The following is a 20,261-nucleotide window of genomic DNA, read 5'->3' as shown; positions in this document are numbered from 1 at the left end:
TCCTCCTCCTCCTCCTCCTCCTCCTTCTCCTCCTTCTTCTCCCTGCTGCTCCTTTGAGAGCACTGTTAAACAGTTTTCAATTAGGAAGAAATTTTCTTTTGATTAACCAGCCCAGTCCTAGTTCTCTGCCACACCTGCTTCTGTACTTCTCAAGTCTGTCGTCGGCCCTGTTTGCCTCCATTTCATTTTGTTATCTGCTCCCAGGTTCTCTGCATGTATTCCATGTCTTAAGGTTGTCAGGCAGCCTTCAAACCATGGTGACTAGCTACGAAGATTATGTGTCTGTTTATCCCTGGGAGATTGACTTTTGGTGATCGCACTCTTGTCCTTTGAACTGTCCTTTCCTGGGCTATGGTAATGACTGTGGTCCTCCTCTGTCTCCTCACCACTCCTCTTTCTCTCAGCAATTCCTTCCTAAAATCCAGTGTTCTATCAATGTTAATATTGTCTTGTTCTTAGTGCAAGTCCTTGAGGTACAACTTCCAAGTTGCAACAGACATCCCCACATTTATTCTGTTTATAGTCCTGTATTAATCTATTTTTTGTTACTAGGATGAAATATCCAAGGCTGAGAATTTCATTAAAAAAAGTAAATTTTGTGAAGTTGAAATTTCTTGGAAAGCCGCGTGGCTCAGCTGACTCTGTGCCTGAGGTCCCCCTAGCTCTGTCGTGGCACATTAGATGGCATCATGGTGATGGCAAATGTGAGAGCAAGTCAGACAAAGGGAGGGCAGGGCTTTTAATGTAGCTTCTCATGAGAACTACATTAACTCCTTAATGAAGGCCCACTACACCTTGCCTCTTAAAGGTTGACCTCCACATCACCATAGTGGGACTTGAGCCCTGCTTGACCAACAGCAAGTCTTCTGTTTTTAAGTGCTTGCCAACATTTTGCTTAGAAGTATCAGAGCAGTTTCAAATGCAACATGTCCAAAGACAGAGAAATGTCTGCTTTTCCTTCTCAGCCTTTTTATTTGCATAAAGAATGACACATCTTCTAATTTAATAGATCAAGAGTCTTGATGACAAAACTATACCAAAACTGAAAAGATAAGACACTTTGAATCAGCCTTCTGACTCAAAGTGATTTCTCAATCACATTCTTAATTAGTAGATCTTGCCACCCATCCACCCACCCATCCATTGTTCCATCCATCCATTCATCCGTCCATCTGTCCATCTGTCCATCCTTCTATTCACCCACCGATTCATCTATCATTCATCTATCCATCCATCCATTCATCCATCCATCTGTTCATCCGTCTGTCTATCTTTCTACACATATGAAAACTAACCTGCCCATTTCTTGTCTGTGATTTCAACTCAACAGTATTGTCATTTTGGACTCACTAACTATGTGTTTCGGAAAGTGTCCAGTGTGTTGTCAGATGTTGAACAACACTGTATTCTATTGCCCACTTGGGTCTATTAGCATCTCCACCCTCAGTTGTAGCAAGCAAAAAATTTTTCAGACACTCTGGGTACTTCCTGTGAAGCTCATCCACCTGCTCCCCTCTCATGAGACTCACTCTTCTATCCTGTTGCCAACACTTCTTCATATAAATTCCATAAAACTGTTGGAAATAGCTATCATTTAATTCTGAATGTGTTATCAATGTATTTTCAAATTAGTCAGTGTTTTATAGGTAATATTATTCAGAATTCTCATTTGCATTAAAAAATAGTTAAATGAATTGCTAAGCTAAGAACTTCACTATTTTCTAACTAGACAATTCAGTGGTCCTGGAGTTGTGTCCAGAAGAGACAGAAAGACAGTCTACAGGGTGTCAATCTATCTGTTTCTCTGCCTATGCCTCTATAGTTCTGTCTCTGTCTCTGTTCCTTTTCTGTCTTTGTTTCAGTTTCTTTTTCTACTCTCTCTGTCTCTGTCTCTCTCTCTCTCCCACCCCACTCCATCTCTTGATATTTATTTTTTCTGACTCCGTATCTCTAGAACTGGGATTACAGGTATGTGTCACTATGCTGAGCTGAGCACTCTTTGCTTTTCCAAGCAATAACTGTAATTCTCTCTTAAGGATGCTGTATGTACTTATGGACCTGGGATACAGTAATTAGTATAATGTAAGAATGTTATACACTTGAGCTCTTATCAGGTCACAGAGGTCGTAGGCAGGCCCTGGCTGATGTAGGGTGGGATGTGTATGTCCAGTTACTGGCCTTCTTCTAACACAGAAGATGCATAGGCTCTTCCTTGGCACTTCCTCAGACATTGGCTAAGCTCCTCAAAAGGTGGCTACCCCAGTACCCTGTGATGAGGTCAGAAAGTGAACATTCAGTAACGATGAAGTAATTAGAGACCATTTAGAGACCATGGAACTGTATACTTACACAGTTCTGCTGAGGAGTTCATTAGGTGTCAGTCTAAAGACTCATGTAATGTACATTTTAGACACAAATGGGACATTCTACTACATGCATGATATGCTCCCATCGAAGTGATATGGTGAGGTCATATATTTGCATAATACTTTTCTTCTTACAAGCCATTGATTCAGACACTACCTGATTACCTGATAAATTTGCTAAACCTACTTTAATCAAAACCAGGCTGGGCATATAAGGAGCCCTATGCAGCCTCAAAAGGAGGTGGGCTTGCTCAGGGAGCCAGTCTGTCATGTTATGAAACAAACACCCCAAGAGAAACTCTGCCATTGGAACTTCTGTCTTCTCATTTTCTTATTCTCTTTTTGCAGGACTTGAACTGCTTGTAATACCAACGTCCACACAATAGACTCTTAGGTGTCACAGACCATCCCAACAAAAGGATGCTTCTCTCTTGTCACTACACCACATAGATTGTTTGGGTAGATTTCTACCAAAACAATATTGTGAATGTCTGACATAAAATACAGATGAGGAAAACACCCTGTGACTCCAGGGAGCAGATGTTTGAGCGACAGACCAGTATTTTGCTCTCAGTTTATTCCATTACGATGATAGCATCCCGTCTTGGTCTTTGCATCTGAGTCTGTCTTTAGATACTTCCTAGGTTCAGCTGGCTTTGGGAATGGACTTTACTGTCATGGCTGCCTGCTAGCTCTGAAACCTAGTCCCATATCTTGCCATTGGGGGAGCCATACTCATCTGCTTGAAGCCATGTTTCTACAAGTTGAAGTGCATTTGCTCCCCTACCTCCCCTTGGAAGCTTTTCTTGTCTGCTCTGCAAGGCACCAGTGACATTCTTGTATCATTTTATCAGAGAAGTATAAAGTCTATTTTCACAAAAAAAAAAAAATTAAACAAGGAAGAGAGCTGTACCCTGTAAGTTAGTTCCTCTTTGAGAAAGGGCAGAGTTCATCCCATAAGTTTGCAAGCACTGATCAGGGAGGGGAATGTGGTCTCAGAAACCAAACTTTTCAGATGGTGAGAGGGGAAAAAAAAAACAAAACAAAAAACCAAGAGATTGGTCAGAAAACTACAAGGAGGTTTGAGCTTAAAATGTCTAGACAGTCACCAGGTCAGAACCCCCATGACTTTGCAGATACAAGAAAGACAAGACTGGACCCCTGCTGTTCACAGTACTCCATACAGCTACAGATAGTACACACAGCTGGGAAAGAGGCAGGGCCAGTCCAGGGCAGACAATGGCCCAGGCCTACAGGCAAGCAAATGTTTTGATAAGTGGAACAATTAATAAGTGACAAGGTTATACAACTCAGGCCTAGGGACATTCTGTGCATTCTTTCTCTTTACAGTAAGACAAAACCCAAGTTGGTTTAAGTATCATTCTTATGGTCAAGAAACTATGCTCCCTGTTGGGGGACCATAGCTGTGCTTGTTGCCTGCCTGGCTGCTTGCCTTTCTCTGTCTCTTTTATATTTTCATCTGTGTCACACCTAGGAACATCTCATCTAATGACCCAGAGTTGCTCTAAACAGGACTATCACCCTTTTGTCAGTAATGAATTGAGGTGGAAACATTGTATCTAGGCAGCTGCTTTGCATTTTAGAACAATTACAAAATGATTTCAAAGTGTTCATATTTAATAACTAACAATAACAAAACTATGTGCCATCCCCAATTTGTATCATCTTGTTCAAATCTCTGTCAGTCCCCAAAGTCAACGATAACCTTATCTCCAATGTATGGCTGAGGCCAGGGCTCAGATCTGTTAATCTGCTTCTAGTCGTACAGCTAGTAGTAGCAGCCAGTCCTTCCCCTAAGTATATGGTTCTTGTTCCTATGCTACACAGACTCTCAGGATGGAGGGCTAAAATACTCTAGGTTGTTTCTAATTTTACATCTACTTTAGGTAGCAGATATGAATGCTATTTGAGATATGTATTTTAAATTATTGAGTTTATTCAGCCACAGGCGATCGGCACCCTGGTTATGTGGTGAAGCTTCTGCTTGTGGAGAGTGCTGAAGCAAAGCCCTTACAGTTCCTTGGCAGGGTGATGTGTCATCGGGGTATCACCTGGGCAAAAGGAACCATTGCTTACAGATGTCACTGCAACCTCAAATAGGATGCTGATGCATTTGCGTATTGCCTTAACCAAGGCCTGCTTAATGGTAGGCCACTTGTGCAAGGAAGGAAGCAATACTCTTAGACGGCATTCTAAGGTGCTGACCCACACAGATATTGAAGGGCCAAGGAATCACAAACAAGCAGGAAGTAATGATGGTCCCACACAAGGTCCCTATAGTCATTATGTGTATAAGCTTGATTTCTCTGGGCCCCTGGGATTGCCTAGACACCTGTATGTGGTGTATATTCAAAAAGTTCGCAGGCTCATAGCTTCCTTCCAGCTCTAACTGAATGTTTATTTATTTATTTATTTATTTATTTATTTATTTATTTATTTATTTATGCTGAGTGCCCTAGGTTGCCCCCTCCGTGATTTGGTCAAGTAGGAGCTCAAAGAAGGTTGGCACTATTGAGGAAGGCAGAGCTGGGAATCCCAGCCCGCTTTCTCTGGACAGAGCTAAGCAGGCTGCATCCTTCATCCACTGGCCTCAGTTCTTGGAGGCCTGCCCAGGGTCTGGCAACCAGCGATACTTCCCATCCCTGGCTTTCTGTCCCATAGGCTCAGAGCTCTATGCTCCAGAACCCTGGAATCCTAACTGCGAAATAGCCCTGGTGAGGCTGGCCTCTCTAAACTCCTTTGTGCTGCCCTTCACCCGCAGCAACTGTGGGATGGGTACATAGTTGGTTAGTTAGAGAGAGTCATCCCAAATTGTGTCTTCCCGCATGCCTGAATTCTTAAGGCTGGGACACATGGCAAGTTTGCAGACAGCTCACCACGGGGTTGGGGTGGGGGGGACTGACTCTAGCTTCAACTCAAGTATGGGAAAAGCCAAAGACTTAATCTTTCCAGAGGGTTCTGTTTCTGCAGACTGGAGACCCAGAAGGGCAGAGCTTGGTGGTGGATATTCCTGATTCTGGAGTGGAGTCTGTTCTGTTGCAGGACCGAGACCACCAGGGAGGATAAACTGAGTCCGGCAGAAAGCCTTTCTGCAGTGCTAAAGTGATTTCTGGGGACATTTTAGAAGTAAGAATAGAGATTTCTCCTTTGGTTTACTTTGTTTTATGTTTATCCAGAGGTAAAAATAGCTTTAAAATGACACTGCGGCAAATGATCACAGTAGAGATTTTAAAAACAGCACAGGGAGTTGTAACAAAATTAACATGGCCTGAACTTTTGCTTCCCCGTGCCTGTAGCTGTCTGTCAGCATCTGTTAATATTGAATTTATCCCCTCATGTTTCTTGTTCTATTGCTAACATCTTATCTACAGGACTCACTTCTTATTCAATATGTTCATGCAACTAAGCAGAGTATTTCTACACTTATACCAGAAAATGTACACAGTATGGTAGATTCCCCTCTAAATTATTAGCTATAGGTCTAAGAGAATCCCTTTCCCCAGATATGGGGTAAAGTGCAGCAAACACCCAGAATTTTTATCCTGCTTTTGAAATATCTATGTATGCATAATAACGGGTTTCTGGACTTGGGATCCACATCTGAATAAGTTTTTCATGTTTCATAAACATCATTTACATAAAGTAATATCAAATGTTTTTTATAATAATTTTGAACATAGAACAACAATTTCTACACAGTGAGAAATTCTGCACTGTGGTATTTTGCTGGGTGCTCAAAAGGCTTTGGATTTTGGAATCTATTAGGTTGGGGATGCCTATCCTGTACTTTGCTTTCCAGCTGTCTTTCTGTCTAACCATCTTGGTCTTTTGATAAGTGTCTAAAGAAGCTACAAAGTCAGTGCACGCAAAGTGTTTAGGAAGAAGCACACTGACTTTGTAGCTTCTTTAGACACTTATCTAGATATGTCATTATCTAGTGTGCAATATTTATTTTTCTTCAGAGGAAAATTTTGCATACAATCTGCGTCTATGGCTTTGGGCATATCGGTTAAGCTTTGATAAAGATAGCTTTGATAAGGGTTCTCTGCCCAGACAGAATACACAGAATACAAAGGGGACACTCCCTGGCCTTCCTAGTCACCTCCTTTCCAACCTCACCCCAAATGACCTTGGGATCTTTCCCACTGTGGAATGGATTGCTTTTGTTGGATCTAGAACTCTCTCTCTCTCTCTCTCTCTCTCTCTCTCTCTCTCTCTCTCTCTCTCTCTCTCTCTCTCTCTCTCTCTCTCTCTCTCTCTCTCTCTCTCTCTCCCCCCCCCAAAATGATTTTACTTTTGTGTGAAAATGATCTTTCTGCACAGTGTGATGCTCTGGAAAACCCACCAGACTGTTGCAATATCATAAATTTCCTGCCCTGAGCAATATTTCATTTTATGAGTATATGAGCTTCTGACTGTTTACTTTCTTCTGACAGGCATCTGGGTTCACTCCAGATTTGAGGTGCTATCTAGAAAACATCTCTACAATTCTTCTTTACTGAGTGTATGGTATCTTGTTACTACATTTTATAAAAAATTGTTCACAAATCTCTTTTAATATTTAAGTTTCTCTCTTCTCTCATTTTCATCCAGAATAAACATTATTGTGATTGGCTTAAAGTCTGGAATCCCCTGACATCTTTCATAGATTGGATTGTTGACTGTGATCTGCCTGGTGTGATGGCAAGGTATCTTTGGAGGGACATTGCCAGGATGTTTGGCAGAATGTCAGCCACTGATGTCCCAACCAGGACCCTGGAGGAGATTTTGTCTTAAACTTCTACTGCAATTCATACCAGGACGATGACGTATTTCTTTACCAAATCGCATTGATATTCACACCAGGATGGGTGAAAGCCTTACCATTGTCCTTCCCACTGGATCATGAGAGAGTTCATTACCAAGTTTCATCAACGCTCCCAGTAAGGGCTGCAAAAGAGTTTAGCACACACCCCTGCCTGAATGTTGCCATGTTTTAATATGGAGGTTGTGCATTTACAGGAGTAATGTCTGATCTGGGCTTTACCCATCTTCCTGACAACAGGGGAATTGAACATCTTTTTGTACAATGCTGACCACTTGGACATGTGTTGTGATGTCATCTCACTTCCACAGCCTATATGATGTCATCTCACTTCCACAGCCTATCATGTCATCTCACTCCCAAGGCCTATGAGGTCATCTCACTTCCACGGCCTGACTCTAGGGTTCTGTGTATCCACCTTAACAATCCATGGGAGCTCAGAATATAGTATAGACACTTTGCTTTCTTTGCATATAATTCTCTTTAGTCATTGAAGATATTTGGTGCCAGAGGATTCTGTCATTTGCATTTATTTGTGCAGCCAGTCTGCCATTCACACTGGATAGCTCATAGGCCAGCACCCAGTCTAAAATAGTTGTCAGTGGATTATAGATTTTTAAGTAATCATAACGATGTTTTTTACAGTGGGCCAAAATAAAATAGAATGGGAGGAGAAGAAAAAGGGAAACATAAGTTAAGTCAGAGTAAAGATATTCTTAAAAATGTAAGTGTGTCTATACCAAACCAAACCTGTACAGACTTTTTCTAAGAGTAACAATTGTGATGTGGTCCAAGTCAGTCAGAGGGGAGGTTGGCACTGGGAAGGCTGTTCATGGATTCTGTGTGAACACCAGCTGTTTTGTGTAATAGATCTGAGCCCCTGTCTGTACTGTTTGCACTGAGTCCTGAGCACAATTCCACAAAGACAGCAAGAAGGGTCTCAACTTTCCTCCTTATGTAGAGAGCTTCTTCTATCATCAAATATGCATATATTTATACTATAACACTATATTACATGCAGGCTATACAAAACTTCTTTTTGGGTCTCCTGAGCTCACCTCCTGCCTTCCCCCTTCGTTTGTTAAGGACCTACCTGTTCAGTCTGGAATACCCCTTTAAAGCTTGCTCCGGATTATTATTTTTGTTAACTTATTTCAATTTAAGCTTTTGCTTCCTTTTGTGTTTGCTTTATGCCTAGTGTGAGGGGTACCCGAAATGTCTCTGCCAGATGGATCACTGTCTGTGCCAGCATCATTTGCTCAATAACCCTGCCTCTCCCCACTACATTGGAACACCAACTGTGTCTCTATTATGCCTTTGTAGCAACTGAGATCTGTTCCTGGCTTCTCTATTTTGTTTCTTTAATCTGCTGTCTCTCTCAATGCCAATGTTATTTTATTTTGGTTATGGGTTACAGCGACTTTCTGCTGTGTCTTAGTAGCAGATAAGGCCAGGCCTCCCACTTCCACTTGGCTCACCACACTTAAAACTTTTTTTCTTGTTACTTTGGGACATTTATATATTTTTTGCATGTGAATAGTAGGATTGTTTTATTTAATGAAACTTTCCCTAAATCCAATCGTGTTGCTTATTCATTTTTTTAAAAGAATTGACATTTTATAATACAAATCTTTTTTTACAATAACAATCTGTTTTCTTCTTTGTTTTAGACCTTGTTTTGTATTGTTCAATAAGATTTTACAGTTTTCTTCATATAGCATGAACAGTGTTTCTTATTGGATTTTAAACTACTTTATGGATTTGGTCCCTGTGGCAAATACAGCATCCCCCCACCCAGTACCCATTTTCATGGGTTTATTAGCTCATAAATGTGTTATTAACGTTTGTATATTTACTTTAGAAACTTCTTGACTTAATTTGGATACTGCCCCCAACAGGAATTGTGGATTTTGTGTGCATAGAATCATATCTCCAGCAGAGAGAGAATCTATGAAGTCATTCTGCAGTATTTCTGTGGGTTGTGTTCTTATTTCATGTGCCAGGCCGTGCTGAACTGTACTGCTGTCTGTGGGAATCCCTGCCGCTCCTATTGTTAACTGAAGTAAGTTAGCCCTTTTCCAACATTCTAGAATGCTTTGGGGTGTATGGAAGCGTGCCCCATTACACACACTGAACATTTTGACCTTATTTAACTGGTCTCTCCATCCCACCGGTAGGCAATTGATTCCTTTCTTTTTTCCCCTCTCTTTCTTTAAATAAAAGCTTTCACTTTCTGTAACATTTTTTTATTATTGAAATTTTAGTATAATACCATTTCATATACCTATTCTTGCTCACTTTCAAATTCATAGTCTCTTTCTACTAGTTGTTGTTACATGAATATGCATGCACATGTATGTATCTTGTATGTATATTCCTAAGCATCTGCTCAGCCTGTATAATGTTAATTTTTTTGTATGTATGTTATCAGGACTAACCAATTGGTATGATCTTCCCTAAGGAAGACTCTTTCTTTCACTCTCAGCCTTCTTTGGTTGCCAGCAGACTTTTGTGTAAGGTTGAGGCCTCATGGACTTTGTCATATCCTCTTAGGTGGATCTGTTGTTGTTTTGTTCAGATCATTTTTAGGCATTCACATTGGTGAGACTTTATGGGTGTATCCTCCCACATTCTTATATTTTTGGTTGTGAGCCTAGCCTTTAATGGCTGAGCCATCTCTCCAGCCCACCTCTGACATTCTTAAAAGATATAATCTCAGAACAAACTCCCTGATCCTTCGTCTCTTACAGTCTCTCTGGCCACTCTTCTACAATGGTCCATGAAGCTTAGGTATAGGAGCTTTGTTGTAGATGCATCTGTTGTGACTGAGCTCCACAACTGTACATTTTGAGTGGTTGTGGTTTTCTATGAAGGTCTCCATCTGCTGCAAAGAGAAGACTGCACATGTATCTGTGGGTATAAAGACAAAACTAGTATAGTCGGGGATTATGCTGGTTTAGTAAAGTGGCGGTTGTAGGTTTGCCTCCAAGATCTATAACGTCACTTGCCATGGGTAGTTGGCTGAATTTCAGTACCAGGCAGGATTCCTTGTTGAGTGGATTTATGACCAGTTAGAGAGCTGTTGGTTACCACCAAGTTACCTGTGCCACTATTGCTCCCTCAGGATTATTGTGTCATGCTGGTTGTGGTTGTGGTTCATAGACATCCGGACTTGGTAGGACTGTTGGATAATAGACTCCTCTGGAAGCTTCAATAGTACCTTCTGCTACCATGAAAACTAGTCTGAATGGAGGAGGATTTCTGGTCAGTTGCTGTTCTGGGGCTTCTGGGCCCTGTGTCTGAAGTACATGGTATCTTCAGAATAGGGACTTACCTCCCACCTCTAGGGGGCAACCAAGGACAATAGCAATAGCCTATATGTTTTGGAAGTCTCTTGGACAACCCTAACCACCAACTGATTTGTTGAGTTTTCTTCCCAGGGATAATTAGCTATTCATCATTTTAGGTTTGAACTTGAACTTTTCTATATTCTTTCAAGTCTACAGATTTGCTTAATTTTGAATCCTTTACTAAGAATTTTAGCAGAGATTTGATTCATAAATGTCATTCATCTGTAAGGTTTAGGTACTGTTCTAACTTCATCAGTTTTTTTTGTTGTTGTTTTGTTTTGTTTTTGTGTGTGTGGTTGTTGTTGCCATTAATATTACACTAGTTTTAGTGAAGAAGCCAGTAAAATTCCACCGTTCATATGCTGTAGGCATGGTACATTAAAATTAACTCTCAAGAGCCATTAGATAGTTTCAGCTTTAAAGGCTGCTGGCCTTTCTATGGCAGCCTTTTACCACCAAGACTTTCCTGTGGGAGTGACATTTTTTATTTCTTCCTCTTCATTGGTGAAATGTGGTATTTTATCTTTTCTGAAGAAATGCTAAATTTCTTTAAGTTTCAACTTTAATGCCAGAGTGTCATAGATTCTGTTTACTTATAATCTGTTTTTAACTATGTTTTACCTCTCATTCTCAGGTTCATGAAAGATGATCGATGAAAGATGATTTATGTTAATGGATGTCCTAAATAAACAGCTTTACAATTCACTTGTCTTTTTTTTTTTTTTTACTTTTGCCCTCTCACTTACATTAACTGCTTAGTTAATCTTCATTTATTGTATATTCCTTTACCCTTCTAAAGTTTTTGCTTTAACCTTCTCAGACCCTTCCCCACTCCCCTGTTTGATTTTATATAAAATATTATCTGAGTGACTTCTAGGTATAGTCAATTTTAAATTTGATTTTTAAGTTTATTAAAAGGATTGTTGGAAAGGTATATTTTTGTTTCTAAATAAGCTGCTTTGTTACAACTTTCAAACTTTATTGTAATATCTTTTCTTATTTTGCTTTCTGTCAGATTTATGTATTTCTAAAACCTGAGGAATTTAATATTCTACTATAATTAAACATTGGGCTGCACATATTGTAAGCTGTCATATAGTTCTTTTTCTTGATCAGTGCTTTTGATATACATGCTGTGACTCCTGCTTTCCTTGATTTTGCCTCTGCCTGTTTTTCCACGCCCTTCTGACTCCGTGCCTGGATTCCATGCTTGCTTAAAACCTGGCTGTGTGGTAATACACATCAGATAGCAGTTGATGTATGTTACAGATGTTCTGAGCAATGGGGAAAGTAAGTATGAAAGAAAAGGGAAAAGAAGGAAGAAAGCACAAATGGTAAACCATGCAGTAAAATAATGAAGAGGAATTTAAAGACCTGGGCAAAGAGCCAGGCAAGACACAGAATTAAGCTTCACTGAATTATGCTTGGGAACAACTGTGGTTATTCGTGTATTCTGGTTCTCACTTCAGACCAGGCCTCTAATTCTCCCCTAAAACATTTATTAATCTCAAATACATATGAACATATATACATGTGTATGTGTGTACCCTATACATACCATATCCACAGACATGTCCACATGAGCTCTACAGATGATCCACCACCTACAATGGGCCACATCTTACCCACTGTAAGTAGAAAATAGTAGGCATTTACTGTGCCCAACAACTTAGCCACAGCTAAGCTGTGCTGCCGCATGTCAGTTCCCTGTCATCGCATACGGACTGGGTGCCACAACGTATTGCCACTATCGGGCATCATGATGGAGGATGAGGATATATCACCAGCTTAGGGATAGGTTCAAATTCAAACCCAAAGTACAATCTCTATTAAATGCTTTCACTTCTCATATGAAAAGTTGAAAATTCCTAAATGGAGTCATCTTAAGCACATGTTTAAATAAGAAGTTTAACAATCAGGAAGGCTCAAGTGAGGAGGCTTCAATCCCACTTAGAAGGGGAAACAAAATAATCACAGGAGGCAGAGGGAGGGAGGGACCTAGGTGGGAGAGAAGAGAGGGAAGGGAAAGGGGGGACAGGAAAGAAGCCCAGAGGGCCAGGAGAATGAATAGAAATATGCAACCTCATGGGTGGGGTGGGGAGGTCAGGGTGGGAGATCCTCTAGAAAGTACTAGTGACCTGGAAGGTAAGAGACTCTCAGGCCTCAATGGAGGTGACCTTAGCCAAAATGCCCAGCAATGGGGAGAGGCAACTCCAAGAGTTCACTTTCAGTATAGACAGGTCATCAAGTGGAGGGATAGGGTTACCAACCCACAGTCAAAATTTCTAGCCCAGAACTGTTCCTGTCTAAAAGAACTACAGGGACAAAATGGAAGAGAGAGACTGAAGGAAAGGCCGTCTAGTGACCAGCTCAACTTGGGATCCATTCCATGGGGTAGGCCCCAAGGCCTGACACTATTATTTATGTGCTTACAGACAGGAGCCTAGCATGGCTGTCCTCTGAGAGGCCCTGCCAGCAGCTGACGGGGACAGATGCAGATACTTACGCCCAACCATTGGACTGAAATCGGAGACTACTGTGGTTGAATTAGGGGAAGGATTGAAGAAGCTGAAGGGGAGAGCAACCCCATAGGAAAACCATCAGTCTCAGTTAACCCAGATTCTCCCAGAGACTGAGCCACCAACCAGGCAGCACACACAGGCTGGCCAGAGGCCCCCAGCACATCCATAGCAGAGGACTTCCTGGTCTGGCCTCAGTGGAAGAAGAATGTGCTTAATCTTCAAGAGGCTTGAGGTTCCAGGGAAGGGGGATCAGGTGGGGTCAGGGAGCACCCTCTCAGAAGCAAGGGGGGAGGAGGAATGGGATGAGGAACTGTGGGAGGGGGCACTGGGAAAGGGGTCAATGGCTGGAATGTAAATACATAAAATAATTTTTAAAAGGGGGGGTGGAGTAACTGAAAACATGAGAAATCTGCCTTCATGAAGAGGAAACATGGGTCCAGACAGAATCTGGAAGCTGGGATGTTTAGTTGGAGCACATTGATCATCTAACAAGGTGTGCTGGAAAATGTTTAAGAACAGCTCTGAGGGAAGAGGACCTGGGAAGCCCCATTCATCTGTCAGCTCATCTCGATGGTGTTAATCTGGCCAGCTTTAAGTTACTGCTATCATGGGCTTGATGCAGAGTTGAGAGCGCAGCCTCTCAGCTAACCGAACCTTAGCTGCTTTATTCCTAGAGAAGATCCAGGTAAGCCCCCGGTTCCCACTCTCACAGCCAGCCAGACCTTTTAGGGCAGTGGACAGTGCTGGGTGTGGGTCCGACAATGACATGAACCACTTGATAGGCAAGTTTCACAGACACATTCCTGTGGTTCCCTGGTTGTTTTGAGAGACTTAGTCACAGCTCTAGGTTTCTAATTACAGGGTTTAGCTTTTATTTTTAAAAACAATGTGGTCTTGAAGTAGGTAACCTCTTCAGCATTTGTCCTCGCACTGTGGGCTCCATTCTCTAAAGCCTCTGTATGTACAGCCTGCATACCTGGACACATAAAAGATTTTTGATCAAAGGGCTAGTAAGCTTTAATTCCTTTATAAGAAAGGGTTAAGATGAGATGAAGGTGGCCATTTAAGGATTGTGGCCCTAGAAGTCCCATTTTGAGTGTCAGTTCAGTTCTTATCCAGTTAATCTATTACATTTTAGTAATATTTCTTTGTCTGGCATATCTCATGTTAAAATAAGACAATATTAAAAACACGGTTTCTACACATTACATGGTTTGCTGCTGTACAGGGAGATTATCTTTTTTTGTCCTTTTCACAGTACTTAAAAAGATAATGAGAACAAATGTCACAGAGAGCCAGGTTGTTAGCCACAGAGTGATGCCAGCTTCATTTGGATTGAATTATTAGAGTCCAGCGGTCCAGTTAGCAGGGGACTGCACATGTGCATTCCACTAGATGCTTCGGTGTGCCTTTTTTTAGCAGGGCCTCTGGAAGAAATAGTAGAGGTCCTTGAGGGCAGCCAAGGTCCCTCACTACGTGTGCAATGCAGAAGGAGAAATGTTTCAATGACAAGCTGCAGCTGGCTGAGAACAGCCTCAGTTCCCAGCATCTATCAGTATCTTGGGCTTATATGTGTTTGGGAGTCCTACAATTGAGGGCAAGAACTCCTGTATGTTTCTACTAAGGCATGGCATCACATAATCTCAGGGCAGAGTTCTGCTCCTTTTACTTAGCAGTCAGTTAGTAGGTGCTCCTGCACTAACTGATAACTAGGATCATCAACTGAAAAAGAGGAAAGGTTCCTGTTGGTTTACAGTTTCAGAGGTTTCAGTTCATGGTCAGTTGACCCAATTGCTTCTGGACCTATGGTGGGCCAGAACATCATGGGAGAGCATGCAATGAAGCAAACCCCATGGTGGGGTGTTGGGGAAATGGAAGGGGGAGAAGGTAAGGGAGAGCACTAGGGTCTAACAATCTCTAATGGCCTAAGCCCACCAAGCCCTACTTCTTAAACTGCTTTACCATTACATATTACCTTACCTTGCACATTAAGCTTTCAACACATGGATCTTTGGGACTCAAAGGTCACACATAAGAGCCAAAATACAGAAATACTCATGCAACAGACTAAGTGTTTAGCATCATTTCAAAATCACATTATATGGCTACAGAGCCAGTGGGTTATTGTTTTATACTGACAAAAAATTGTCATGAAAGTATGAAAGTCAAGAAAAGTACATGTCTTGCTATGAAGTGTGACTTCAGTTGTTAAAACTGAGGGTTTAAATGGAGTTATGTTAGAAAGAAAAGTAATGATCATTTTTTTAAGCATGCAACAAATGGACCCCATACCAAGCTTTTAGATCTTCCATTGATTTTCATGATGGCCTTAAAAATTTCAAGTCATCTGAGAAAGTACAAGGTTGGCCATTCAGCTGCACATAACTGAGCCAATGTTTGAGAGCACCTAGTCATTTGACCCCATGTTAGGTCAAGGTTAAATAGCTGCATTGAGGATGCAGGATCACTACGGTGAGACCCCCAAGAGCATTCCATTAGGATTCGGATGCTCATCAATTTGCAGTGGACTCATGTCCTGATAAAATCTAGGCTAAAATCCTAATTGGAAGTTTCCAAAGGGAGAAATGCACTTGATTCACCTAAACACCTATCCTGCTCAACACTTCTCCTGCTCCCTGCCCCACTAAGTTGCAGGACACTCTGTGCAATTAAGGCTGTTCACTGTTATGATTGTGAAACTCTGTGTTTTTGCCTATCATATTGTTATCCTGGGAAAATATCCTCATCCAAACTCCATGTATGGGTTCTCCTGAAGATCTGATCACTTTCGCATCATTGGCAAGTTGATTGTAAACTGGGACAGTTCTGTATGGGAAAGCAAGACCAAGATGTAGGCTGTCTGGGGTGAGACTTGCTCCACGGACAGTGTCTTACAGGGGAACACTGTGTACATCTCAAACTCTAGGGACCTTTGTTAGGGCTATACCTAAGATGCAGCCCTGCCTTCCCATAAAACATGTCTGGACTCTTGAGCAGTTCTCAGAAGTAGAAGGGTGCAGGAAACACAAAGTTGCTTGTAGTTCACTCTTCCTTCTCCTCCTTCTCCATCCCCCCCCCCCATTCCTCCTTCACGAAAGCACTCTAGGACTGGAGAGATGGCTCTGTGGTCAACAGCACTTGCTGCTCTTACAGGAGACTCATGTTTCCCAGCACCCACATGGTGCGCTCATAGTCACACACTGCAATTCCAGTTGCAGGGCATCTGATGACCTCTTCTGACCTCCGCAGGCAACCAGGTACACATGTGGTACACATACATACTCTCAGGCAAGTCACTCATACGCACAAAATAAATGTTTAGAAATGTAGAAGGCCTTTTATCAGCTTGAGTAACTGTGCTAAGTGTATAGTTGTTGACTGTGTAGTTGCAGGCGTTTCTTCTCTTCTGGCATCACACAGAATGTCCTTTTCTCCCAAGCCTGTTGCTACTTCCCAGATTCAGAAAGTTAAGTGACCACTGGTGCACACGGCTGTGCGGAGGATGGGATAGCAAAGAGGCAGCATGTATGTCGCTGCTGCAGATTGTAACTTTCGGCTTATTTGTATATTCGTTATAATTTTAATTTTCTTTCATTAATATGAGCAAAGGAGAATATGGCACACATCCATGCAGACCGAGGAGCGAAACTGAAACAGGTGCAGACCGCCATAAGGAAGGCTTGAGAGGATGTCGAGATACCAAAGCAGACTGGAACAACTCCAGGCTGATGGGGAAAGCATGATCAAAAGGGGAGGGCGAGAGAAGAAAAATAAGCAAACCAACAGCTAGCGAGTCACTTCTGTCATGTGACATGGCCACACTCTGAATACTGATGGCTTCACTTTCTAGGTTCAGCTCCTTGAGGTTACAGGGAAAACTCCAGAAGTTAACAGTTCGTGTACTTGGCATGCCTTCTGAAGGTCACCTGTAGTCACAGCGTCATTGTTGTTTATCTACACATTCCGTTGTGTGGCTGATGTGTGGATCTCACACCATCACAAAAAAAGTGTGACCACAGTACAAGGAAATACTTGAAGCAAGAGACTGAGACTCTGCAGGCACAGACTCACAACTTTTGCTGCCGTGTGTTGCTGTGTCCTTTCCATATTAGCTATTACTATTAATCTGTATGGCTGAGTTATAAACTATAGATTGTCATAGGCATAACGTATACACAGAGGAAAGCCATTGTGCATGTAAGGTCATAGTACCCGCTGGCAGTCTTGGAATGTGTCCCCTGGAGAAAAGGATGGCTCTATGGCCAAACAGTTCTAGGGCACTCTGAAGGAGCAGGGAACAAGCAGGCTTAGGGTTAGAAGGTTGGAGTGGGTAGGGAAAGAGTGCCAGTCATAGGGATGGGAATGAAACAGCTTCCAGGGATGCCAAGGAGCGAAAGTCCTTGAGTCTCAGAGTGACTGACACAACACCCCTGAAGAATGGCATCTGGCCCTACCAGGGGTTTCTGTATCCTTGACCTGCTGGTGAGGCAGGGAACAATTGTGAGAAATGCTTTGATGTGGTAGATGCCCAATGAGCAGAATCTTCAGTCTGGTCTTTACTTCTAATTGGGTACATTGTATGAAAGCATTTAGCAAATAAAAATACAGTGCTCCCAGCTAAGTTATATTAGTGATGAATGAAAAATTCAAATTTCTAATAAATATTCCCCTTGCACCATTTAGGATATGCTTGAGAGGTTTATGAAATTCACACTTAACTGGGTATTCTATATTTTATCTGGAATTCCTTTGAGTGTATGTGAAACACTGGCTTCTGAGTAAGGCCAGGCTAATCTCTCAGAGACCTGCTGTCCTATAAAATTATCTGGACCAGGCTCAAGTACTGATGCAGATTAAATAGCATGTGCCAAAACAATGATTGTGGGGTCTAGTGTTGGTGACCCTCCCAAGGGTGTCCCTCATGTAAGAAGCCAGTGATATCAGTTCTGCTCACCTGGTGTTTATGTGTAGCTCCAGGTAGCCTGTACCCAGCAGTGTGCTGATGGTACCCTTAATGGTGAAGTTGAAGAAAGCTGCTCCCTGTTTTGAATGTTCACTCCACAGTTCTGGCATTGGAAACTTAATCCCCACATTCCTATGTATTTGTAGGTAGGGCCTTAGGTAGTAATTGAGATACGATGAGGTCATGAAGGCAGGGCCTCCATGATGGCTTTTGGGGCTTACAACATCATGAGAAAGAGGGGCCCCCACCTAAGCACACTGTGAGGTCATGCTATGGGTTCCCTCTTTGTTCCCTCGAGGTTCTTGTGAGAAGCACGCACTTGCTTACCTATACTTTTGAATGTGTTTTCTCCAGACCCTAGAACGCAAGCCAGATAATACTGCATTTTTAATAAGTTACTCAGGGTATAGCGCTCTGTGAAAGTAACACAAAACACACCAGGAGCTTCCATCTCTGTTCTTTCCTTCTGCCTTCCTTAATGTCTTTCCTTCTTCTCTTCTTTCCTTCCAAAGGGTTGATAGCCACTGGTGCCAGAGGCTGAGATAGAGCAGATGACAAGAGATGGCAAGAATCTAGCAGAGGTCAGAGGGCAGAGACAGCGAGGAAACAAATAGTTGCTAAAATAGATAAAAATCTTGACCAATCACAAGGGAGTATGGAAGAGTACGGCTAATGGAGACCTGTCTGAACGGAGGGGCATTCATAATATACTTGAGAGCTGGGAGGAAAAACACCAGGAAGTCGGAACAGCACTCATATGAGAAAGCTGAGACGTTACCAGAAAACTGTGGCCAGGCCTCACTGACAGAGCTAGCAAAGGCCAAACGGGAGCAGCCCGGGGCACCCAGTTCCCTTCTCTGCAGAACAAGGGACTAATTTGTAGTGACCAGGCTCTGCGGTGTTTTCACCTAGGAACAAGGCACAGATTTCTGTCTTTGTTTTCATATTTGTCTTGGGAGCTGTAGATTAGAAGCTTCAGGTTGTAAGTACTAAATTCGGGTTGGCCAATAGTGCCACTGTCACTGTCACCAGTGCCATCAACAGAGACACTTGGGGTTGGCCCTCTTCTCTCTCAGAGGTGCTGGCTGGCGCTAAGCTTGTGATCAAAAGGTTTTTCTTTTATTCAAGATTATAATATAGTCACATCATCTTCTCCTTCCCTTCCCTCTTTCCAAGCCCTCCTGTTTATTCTTCCTTGCTCTCCTTCAAATTCATGGCCTCTTTTTTCATCAATTGTGTGTTGTTATATCTGTATATATGAATATATAGATATGTATTATATGGATATATGTATATATGAATATTTATAATATATATTTTGATCAGCCTGACAATGTGACTTGTATGTATATATTTTCAGGGCTGGCTGACCATTTCATAACAGATAAACACTTTAAAGGGTAGTGGGGCTTCATCAACACTTTTCAGGATGCCACTCAGCCAGGAGAATCACTGCTAGAAGCCCTCTGAGGCCTCCTGCTGACACTCGCAGTCTCCTGAGGCACATCCTCTGCCCTGTGACTTCTGGGTACCCTTAACACAGTTCGCATGGCTCTTTCTGAACCTGGCCAAACTCTGTAAGCTGGACTGGTAGTGACACCCATACCTTGGCAATAACCAACAAGCCTCAAATTGGATTTAAAACCCACTCGACAAGAGAGAAAACATGCTTGGTACTGGAAATCCAGCAAACTACCCAGGGCTAGTGACATCATGAATCTCAAAGGAAAATCTGTAACAGGCTCTTTACTAAATCAGCATAACCCATAACTATACTCAGTTTGTCCTTACACCCACAAACAAGAGTGGCCCTCAACCCAATCAAGGAAACTTCCTTTTGCAACCGAAAGTAGGAGAAATAGTACCTTCCCAGGGAAAAAACATACCAAAGTGTTTATCTGTTACAGAATCAGATGAGAAAGATGGCACATGTTTACTTCAGGGCCCAAGTGACTCAGATGGGTGCCCAGGGAGAAAGGGAGAAGGAGAAAAGTAAAGAAAAAAAAGAACATAAAAGAAGGCTCTGAAGCCAAAGTCAAACTGTGGTACAGGAGGACCAAAAGTTGCCAAGTTTAGCTGCAGGAAACTCCTAGATAGCTGTAGAAATATTGGAGCCATGTGCTGAGGGTCTCGGATTCCAGGCAGGAACTTGAAGTTGAGTTGTTCGGGTGGGTCGTCATCAGTGCTACATATCCAGAATGTATGTACTGAGGATCGTGGCTCTGGTCCAGCAAT

This window comes from Mus pahari, chromosome 16, assembly GCF_900095145.1.
Source record: "Mus pahari chromosome 16, PAHARI_EIJ_v1.1, whole genome shotgun sequence".
NCBI classification, from domain to species: domain Eukaryota; kingdom Metazoa; phylum Chordata; class Mammalia; order Rodentia; family Muridae; genus Mus; species Mus pahari.
This window is presented reverse-complemented; position numbering follows the sequence as displayed.